This window comes from Athene cunicularia (assembly GCF_003259725.1).
Source record: "Athene cunicularia isolate RWA chromosome 8 unlocalized genomic scaffold, athCun1 chr8_part1, whole genome shotgun sequence".
In the NCBI taxonomy this organism is placed as follows: domain Eukaryota; kingdom Metazoa; phylum Chordata; class Aves; order Strigiformes; family Strigidae; genus Athene; species Athene cunicularia.
In genome coordinates, this window is record NW_020799109.1 from 33,016,026 (window position 1) to 33,025,700 (window position 9,675).

A 9,675-nucleotide genomic window follows, 5' to 3' on the forward strand; every position below is an offset into this window, starting at 1 on the left:
TTTGATGCAGTCTTCCCCAGCTTTCTTGCATCCAAGTTGGGATGTTACGGTCTGGATGGGTGGACTACTAGATGTGTGGGAAAACTGGCCAGACCATTGGGTCTAAGCATTGTGGTTTGTACTCTACCTGAAGGCTGGTTACAAGTGGGGTTACTCAGGAAACGTTCCTGGGATCTCTCCTGCTCCTGCTTTGGGAAGGAGGATGACTAGAGACCTCCCAAGGTCTGGTTTGACCTGAATAATTATGTTATTCAAACAAGCTGGTGACAGCTAGATTCAATGTCAAGAGCACACAGCACAGACTGCCTATTAAAATTAGTTTTGTGTAGAGGTCTTTTTCAGCTGAAAGGATGGAGATCGACTTTGATTCTGTAGCCAGCTCTGTTGTTGCGAGGAGGATTGCAATGATACACTGATGAAACACTTGTGTACTAGCATCCTTGTTCACTGCTGAAATAAATTCAGTGTGCACAAACTATATACACACCTCACAGCACTTTTTTACTAAGCTGTAAGAGCAGAGTTTTGCAGCCATATATAGAGCCTGAGCAGGAGCAATAACTGTCTCAACAGATTTCCTCCCCTTAGTCACAGTTAAAAAACAGAGAAGCTCCTGCTTCAATATACCCAGGAAGGATGAAGGGAAAGCAGCCTTCAGCTGCTTTCTAAGCACTTATGGCCCATTGAGAAAAGCTTGAGGAGAACTGGGATCAGCTCTGAAGCAGAACTGCTGCTTTGAAGCAAACAGTTTGGAAGAGATGAGTAGTGAGCCCACAGCTAGGTCATCAGAGATTTGCATTAGCACTATTCCTTGATTTTTAGGCTTTGCATACATTTTTTCATATCTCCATTGTACCCAAATTGTGCCTCTCAGGTTTATTTCCTGAAGTGCTGATCCTGTAAGACATTTTTTTTTTCTAAAAAAAAAGCCCAAACACATTCCTTCATTTGCTCTACAGGTACCTGGTGGTCACACTGGATATTTTGTCCACCTGCCTTAACAAATTCCAAAAAAAGGCCACCCCCAGAAAGTGTTTTATCCCTAAAACATCCCTTCAAATAGGTTTCATCTCCTTTTTTCTCCCCCTGCTTTCCTGAATGTAATGGGGGTCTCCAGTGTAATAAGCCATCTTAAAAAGATTGGACAAAATTTACAGCTGGTTGAAAAATGGTGAAAAGTTGAGTTTTCTGGATTTTTATTTGAACAAAATTTAAATCTGGAAGCTAAAGTATTCGTTTTGCCTTCATTCCTTTTCATTCCTCCCTCATTCACTAAGGGTTACGAGATGGAGGGTGCTTCCCCTTCGCCTTCCCAAATACCAAATCCCAAATCCACCCTGAAGATTTGGTAGGCAAAGATCTGGAAGGTAAAGACATGGACTAAAAGAGTATGGCTCCTGCAAGTCTGAAAGAAGCACTACCACCTCTCTTCCCACACCTTCATCCTTGAACTTCCAAGTACAGGAAAACTGGTCCTAGCCTTCTCAACAAAAACCCTGACCTGGAAGTACCAGGATTATTTAAACCTGAAATGCTCTGAAGCTGGTTTTTCAACACTGTCAAAGGCCACAATTCCCCATTGAACATTCCTGCTAGGTAGAGCCTGTTTTGAGTTTCCCAACAGTAAGTGTAGACTGTACAGTGTAGACTCTTAAAGTCAGTATTACAGCTGGTCACAGGCTCCAACAGGAACATTCTGGGCAATAAAGGATTTTTATTTTTTTTTTATGCAGCATTGATAAAAAACACTTTTATCCATGTTTATTAGTCATAAAACAGATAAATGTGACACAGAGGGGTCTGCTGGGCTTAGGTAAATCGAAGTTTCTATCAGTTATGCTTCAGGTTTGATTCTTTACAGCTTTCAACTCAGACTTAACCTTAGATGGTTTGCCTTCTGACTGTTTAATTTAAGATGCTTGAAGGCTGCCATAGAGGTGTCTGATTCCCCCATTTGGGTTCTCTGCACTGACAACAGGGAGAATTTACACCTTAACATCTGTCTCGGTTCTTCATCTGAACAAAGCCTTTGTCACTTCCAGCCCTCTGGGAGATGGTGAAGCCTTATTTAACTGCAGTCTACTAAAACCTGCCATCAAAAGGTACTGAGGAAAAGAAAGTGCTTGTGCTCAGGGTTTGGTTTTTTCACTATTGAAATAGCTTTTTTGGTTATAAATGGTAACAATGAAGGAATACTGTTTCATTCATATTCTTCTGGACCAATTGCCAAATCAAACTGAGAGTCTCTTACCATCACAAGCAGCAGTTCTTACTGAACAGAAGATTAACTACATTCTCATTTGATCACATTTGTATCTGTACCTGCAATATTGGTACAAGATTTCTAACCCAACACTTTCTTAAGGGATTTGCATGAAAAACAAAAAAAGAGGTCTGATTCACCATTGTCTTAAAGAAGGAGAGGTGTTTGTCTCTCCATGGATCAGAAGGAGAGATAGGCTTGAAGTAGCATGAAGGGATGAATCTCTGTGTCTTCACTCCAGGAGAACTGACCTTGTAGCATGAAGAACTGCAATGAGCAACTCACTTCTTCTGCCACATAGTACAAGGAAGGGCTGAGGTAGCAAACTCTTTTTCCCAGGGTGGCTTTGCTGCCCTTGGCAGGCTGTGGTGGACCTGGAAGCTCAGGTATTTTACTAATTGAAGAAGCTGCTTAGTAGCACCACAGCACTAAAACTTGCCTAAATTTAAGATTTAGCACTAGCAAGAACCCCTTCATTTCTAAAGGGTGCAGGGGGAAGCCTGGGGTGATGCTGGAGAGCAGAGGAGGCAACACCATTTATTAAAGCTGTTTTTTCTTGCATTATGTAGATGTTGAAGGCTTTACGTTAAACCCATTGTATTGTAACACTTTGCAGATACCTGTTCTTGTATATAGCCTTCATAAATAAAAAAAAATGAGGCCAGTATGACTTGGAAGAGTCCCCAGAACTTGGACCAAAGCAGGGTTTGAAAGCATATTTATCAAGGATTGAAAAGAAAAGGCTATGGGCTCATGTGGGTCAGGCCCTCAAGCCTTATTCTTGCCTTGTAAACTGGGATCCTTTCCCTACCCACAATGAGATGTCCCAGCTGGGAAGAGACACTGCCTTTTCATTTCTCTGGTATTTATCAAGTCCTTTTTTTTCTGCCTTAAAATACATTTTCAAAAAATAAAAATGAGCAAGCAATTACTTCAGCACCTTCATGAAAAGACATAGAAATATTGTAAGTCGATTTCACTCCTGTCCCCTTAAAGGGAAAGAAATAGTCTGTGGTATAAATATGCAATTAAAAATAGAAGCAATTAGCGTCTCAAAGAACAAAATAGGAGATTGCTGTGAGGTAGAGCTTGTTTCCCTTTTGTCTGTGTTTCTAATCTGAAACTGTTTGACGTCAGGATCTAATCGTAATAGATGATGCTCAACTTATAGTTTTGTCATGCAAGTTAAATGTCATGGGCCAGACTCCAGTGTAAACTCAGATCTGCTTCAGACCTTCTCTGCATGTCGGTGGTGCAAGGATATTCACGTCTGTAAAGCCCTATATGCACACAGCAGTGAATGCTTTTGCATGGATTGGCTTCATTTGTTCATGAATGAAGGATAAAGATGCCTCCTATGTCTGTAAGTGCCTGTGTGCATGCAAGGAAGAGATGAAAGCAGTTTAGGCTTTCAAGCCTGCCCATTCCAGTTATGAGTATTTCAGTACTTCAGGACACAGTGAAGGGTCTGAGCATCCATCTGTTCAAATCCATCCCCCTTGCAAGTCAGAGCAAGCCAGCAGATTGATGGCAGTGCTCTTGGTGCAGCTCAGGATGGAGGGAAGAAACTGGAGTGATGGAAGATGCCAAGTGCTGTTCTCTGGATAGCAAATCACACATGGGGAAGACTGCATCTTTGACACTAATCTCTGCTTTGCTCAACTCCAGCTCAGTAATGGACTGTCAGGCTTGATCAGAGGTGTAGTAGCCTTTTCCCAGCACTGTAACATGAAGCAAAGGAGCTTGGGAAAGTTTACACAAAAGCATAAAACTTCTTCTACATAGCCACAGTGGCTCTTTTTGCAAGTGGTGCCAAGTGATGGGAAGCAGGAGTTTTTCAAATTTTATTGGAAATATCTGTATTGAGTGAAGATGGTGCTAGGCTGTGCCTTGGCCAAGCCTGACCTACTGAGCTGTGCACCTGCAGAAACCCATTCTCTAGCCTTTGGAGGGGTCTGCAGTTTCTCTGGCTATACCTGCACTGCTCAGAGACACAGGCCAGGGCCTGGTGGCCCATACTGAAAACAAGTCGTCTTGTGCAGGCTGCATCTGTAGGATTATGCTTTCCTTCCCTGCTGCATTTCATGTCTTTCTCACCAAAAAAATGGAGACTTTGATCCTGCAACCTTCTGGGGTTAGCCCAGGGCTCATGCCCTCCCAGTAACCAGGTGCTCTTTAGAAGAGTGATATTTGGTGCAAGCTGAGACCTCACCATTACTAAAGATCAAACAGTACCTTCTGTGGCACTATTTCATTAGAGCTACTTAGTCCAGTACAGATCAGGAGCCTCTGGAGCTGCAGCTCCAATTCTGCAGCATCCTTAAGGCTGTTTTGAACAGAAAAGCATTTCAGTGAATGCAAATACTTTTAAAATGAACTCCCCGATCCAGATGCCCAGATGCACCACAGCTGCTCAGTGTTGGCACTCATGGCTGACCCCGTGTTTGCCCACCACTACCTCTATGTAATGCTTTTCTAGCTGATGTTTCAGAGCATTCCAATGCAGAGGTCACCACCAAGTATATATTTCAATTAATTCTTCCCATGCCGTGCTTTTGGACCCAGCTGCTACTCCTGAAACAGTCCATGTCCTGAGGTGCAGCCATCTGGGATGGGCAGAAATAACAGCAGATGGAGGTTTCAAGCCCCTGTGTTCCTCAACGAGATCGGCAGACATCCAATTTCTTGTGCCTTCAGCCAGCTTCAGTCACAAAACAGTGCAATTTTTTTGCTGCTCTCCATTATTTTTTACATATCCCAGTCCAATTTCTAGTCTATTTTCAACATAGTAAAACCACAAGGTTAAGGGCTGGCTGGAGAGGAAGCAGTAGCAAGGCTCTGTCTTGAGGATTGCTTTCTGTTTGGGGATCAAAGTTGAGTGTAAAGCATCAAGGTGCCCAGGTTTTTCAAGCACTGTCTTCCATCTGAGTAAGCAATTTTATTGGGCACAAAGCAGGATTTTGTGCCCCTGACACATTGCTTCCCCGCCACAGCAGAGTCTTGAGCGTGACTAAAGAATTTCTGTTACCAGACTTGTGTCTAGACGCTATTGGCTTTTGTGTATTAGTCGTAGTAACTCAGATCCTTTCTAACAATAATAACATTCAATGTGTGCTTCAGGTACTTGGCTGTATAGGGATGACCCTGGACACGTGTATAACTTTGCACACAACTGGTTATAGAATCACAGAATCCAAGCAACCTGATGTGCTCCTGTTTTCTCTGGTTGTCCATATTTCTCCTTGCAGGGTGGCCAGTCTTTACAAACAAATGTAGGCAGCAGAGTCCCCAGGCTGTGTCATGCAGGGTGACGCCAAGCGCAGGTAACGACCCTGTGAAGAGACAGCTGTCCTTGGCTCCTGTGGGGAGCTGGGAACAAGCTCGTTCCCAGGGCAGCCTGGGTGGGGGCGACAGAAGACAACACCAACACTCCGCCCCGAGCAAACCTCAAGGCAGCGTGCTGACTAATCTTGCTGGCACTCACCCAGTTAAACCAGGACATCTGGGCACGTCAGTGATTCCTCCAGTCACACTGTACTTGAGCTCTATCCCTTCTCCGGTCCTCCCCGGGGACTTTGCTCATAGCCTTGGAGAAATTATGATGCAGACTCTTGTTTAAAAGCTTAGAAGTGTATGTATCTCCTGTTGTCTTGTTCTCTAGAGGGTTGTGTTTAACTGGCTGTGTGGTGAGCTAGAAAGCTTGGAAGGTTTTTCCTACTCTAGTTCAAAAGGCAGTTAAGAAGAACAGAATTTTTATTTAAAGCAGTGACCTGCCTTCTGCATGGCATCATACCAGCAAATGTGAAAAAGCAACACAGTCTGAGGCATGAGAGATGTCTAGAAATGGGGGCCCAATCCTTGACACTACCACCCACCTGCTTTTTGCTAGAGACACCTCTTCTTCACACCCTGTAAAGTGCAGAACTGTCCCAAATACTGCTTTTACCCATACTCGTATACTAACACTACTCACTTCAAGAGCGCTTAATTTTTTTTTCCCCTAAAGCTGCAATTCCCATGCTCCATGTGCATCTCCTCCAGGCTTTTAGCTGAAAGCACAGCAACATCTCCTGGAACTGGGTGGCTATTGCAAGTTCAGTTGTCAAAGTGCTGTCCTTAAATCCCGATCAATACATTCAATTCGAGAGACTCCAGGGGGATGGTGCAGAGGTAGAGTGTGTCCAGCACATCTCCTCACCTTTGTGAGAAGGAGGAAGGCACCACCTATTGGAAACTGTCTGTTCAATATTCAGGTGTCCTTCAGGAAAGTTTGTCACACCTAATGAGGTAGACCATCATGTTATGTGATGCATTTAGAGAGAAACCAGGGAGAGAGAACTGGACTGGTGATACCATACCAAAGGAGGCAGGAGGGATTCACCCCACCAACAAGTGTGTGAGCTGCCAAATATCTGGATTTAACTACCAAGGATGTGGTCTCCTGTTAAAAAAAAAAAAAAAGCAACTGGGGATGTGGACCATGGGTATCCTTGGAAGAAGAAACACTAAAAGAGGTTCTCAGAAATAAGGTAAACTTATAAGAGCAGATAGAACTGGAGAAGGAGGCAAATGCAGAAGGGCACCAATTGCCACCTCTGATGAAATGTAAGAGACAGTGCAGCAAGGTTGGGTAGGATTTGTCTCTCAGCTGCATCTTCACTGTTTCTAGTGGCTGCAGGTCACAGTACACCACCTTGGTACACACAAGCTCTTGGGGCAGAGCCAGGCTGGATGGCAGCCCAAGCCCACCTGCAGGCTCCCTCCCTTCTTCTTACAGAAAAAAAGGTGGAAAATACTGGAAGGGAACTGTTGCTCACATGGCTTAGAGGAAACTGGGAGTCCCAGTTGTCATGAGAGACCCACATATTAAAGTGGAGGACAATGGGTGAGGAAAGTGGGGCACTATGAGGACTCTGGCTTAAGAAGAAGGATTTTTCCGTTTGTGCAGTGCATCTGTCATTTTGCATGGTCGCCTGTTGTCATGGAAAACATCTTTTTTTCCCTGTCATGGCTGGCCAGTGCATGACACAAGCTAAAGGCTTTGCTTGCTTGCTTCATTCTGTGGCTTCTCCCATCATATATTGGTCACTGGTGATTTTATGTGCAGTAAATGATCCAACTAACCCACTGACAGTCCTCACTCTTTCCCCACCTTGGCCTTATCAGAGAAGCAGAGTTGGCTGTGACAGCTCTTATTGAAGATGTATATATTTTAAAAATACCAGAAACTGGAGATTTCCCCCATTGAATTAGACTAGCAGTCCTCGTGCCCTAATACCCTTTCAGCTACAATGACTAGGATGAGGTATCTCCAAATGAAAGGTGCGCAGTGGCAGCACCTATGAGCCATAAGTACAGAAGTTTCCATCAATCCCAAATTAATTGGGAGATAAGCAAATTCCTGAAGCAGGAGGTGCCAAATCTTTACACCACCTTTGCCATTCAGAGTTTTGTTGGACAGCTTGGCCAACCTAGGCAGAAGAGGGACAGTAGGTGGCCTTTCATGAGACCACAGGCTGAAGTGGTTCAGGCAGCCAATCCAGCGGGATTTTTTTGTGAATGTGTGGCAAAGTTGGTGTTCAGGCTGTGATGGTGTGATGATGGGATTCATCGTGCTGTGAATGAGCAGGTCTTTCTTCCTATGTTGTGTCTGAAAGATGGGGAAAATCATCATTGCTAACTACCTTTCAGGAGTCTTCTCTTTTTTTTTCCTCCTTCAAATAGAAAGAAGGCAACAAAACCAAAAGGCTATTAGTGGAGACTTTTATTTTGCTTTTCTGCTGAAATTCCTGTACATGTCATCATAAAGGCATTGACCCAGCCCAGATTAGGCAACTCAAAGCTCCTTGACCAAGATTTCACAGCTTGAATTTCTTGCTACTTCTGTGCCTGTTGTGCCCTGGGCAGGGGAAAGGAAAGGCTACATCTTACTTAAACATAGCTGTGCCTTTTTTTTGAGAGTGACATCTTTCCCCATGTTCTAACAAAAAAAAAAAAAAAAAAAAAAAAAAAAAAAAAAAGAACTGGGAAGGGGAGAGTGAGGATGGATGTGCATGTAGATTTCTTGTCTGGTGCCATACAAAGGCACTGCTTATACTACAGCAAGCCCAGGAGCATTAGCAGCCAAATTATTTGTTTAATTTTAACTGCTGTCTTCATTGCATCTTGACTTTCTAATTAGTATTTTAAGTGCTTGTAAAATAGTTTGGATGTATTCCTTCAGCTTTCACACCCATCTCTACTGCTATTGCTATTCCTTCCTCCTGCCCTGTGCCATCACCTAAGAAACATCGTTTCTGCTTCCAGATGGGTTGAATTCTCTAAAGCAGGAGGAAAACACAATCTTTGCTTATTCATGCACAGGGCACACTTATTTGCATGAGAAGGGATCAGTCTGTGGAGCAGCACTCCCTAAAGGCTGGGGAGAAGGAAACCTATGCTCGCAGACGGGGAATAATGAGGCACAAATGTACATAAACTGAATTTTTTGTTCTGCAGCTACCCTGGGTTTTTTATACCACATTTGCAGCATTCAAACTGCTCTGCAGAGCTGATATGCGGAAATCGTGGGCTGGGAACACCACTGGCAATTTTGGCTGGATTTCACTGGGCAATTGCCTTGGTGACATACACTGCAATTGATACGATGCAGAGGAGGATGTCCTAAATGACTGGATTCAAAAAACAGGCATGGATTTCTGAATGAACACAGAGGCTGGTGTGTTGTCATGTGGTAGGCTGCTAAGTCTGGTACAGCAGTAACGCTGGCAGTCATGGACAAAGGTACAGCAGTGTCGGGGGGAACCTGTTGGACCTGAACATTAGCCCAGGAATTTGTTGAATGGCCTACACAAGAAGATGAACTTTAAATTACACTGATGGGGAACCTGAAGAGATTATTTTTTGCACGCAGTATCTGGCAGTTCTACAAAGGACCAAAACCCCCTTTATTTCACAGCTGTCCTTTTAGTTTTTTGAATGTACCTTTCTCTAAGTATGCAGATAGTAACTATTAAAAACAATTTTCAGTGGTGGTGGTTTTCAAAGCACAGTCACTCCAGCTGCTATTTCTGAATGATGTTTGGGAGGTTCTGCAAATGGAAGAACAAATACATTTTTGTATGTGCACAATTCTGGATATTTAGCACACAGAGGCACTTCCCAAACGTTTTCTGAGAACAAAAAGCCCTTTCCCAGGCTGTTTACAGATGACTTGCAAAGAATAAGTGAGAGATTTGAGCATGGCTGAACGAAGCAGCTGCCAAGAATTCAAATAAATGCTCTCAAACCCTGCTTTTTTCCACAAGCTCCACTTTGGAAGATGCAGAAACAAGACATGTCACAGGCTAATGCTGTCCATCAAAGTGGTGAGAAGGAAACCTTGTTTCATTTCCATTCTCTCGACTTGCTCT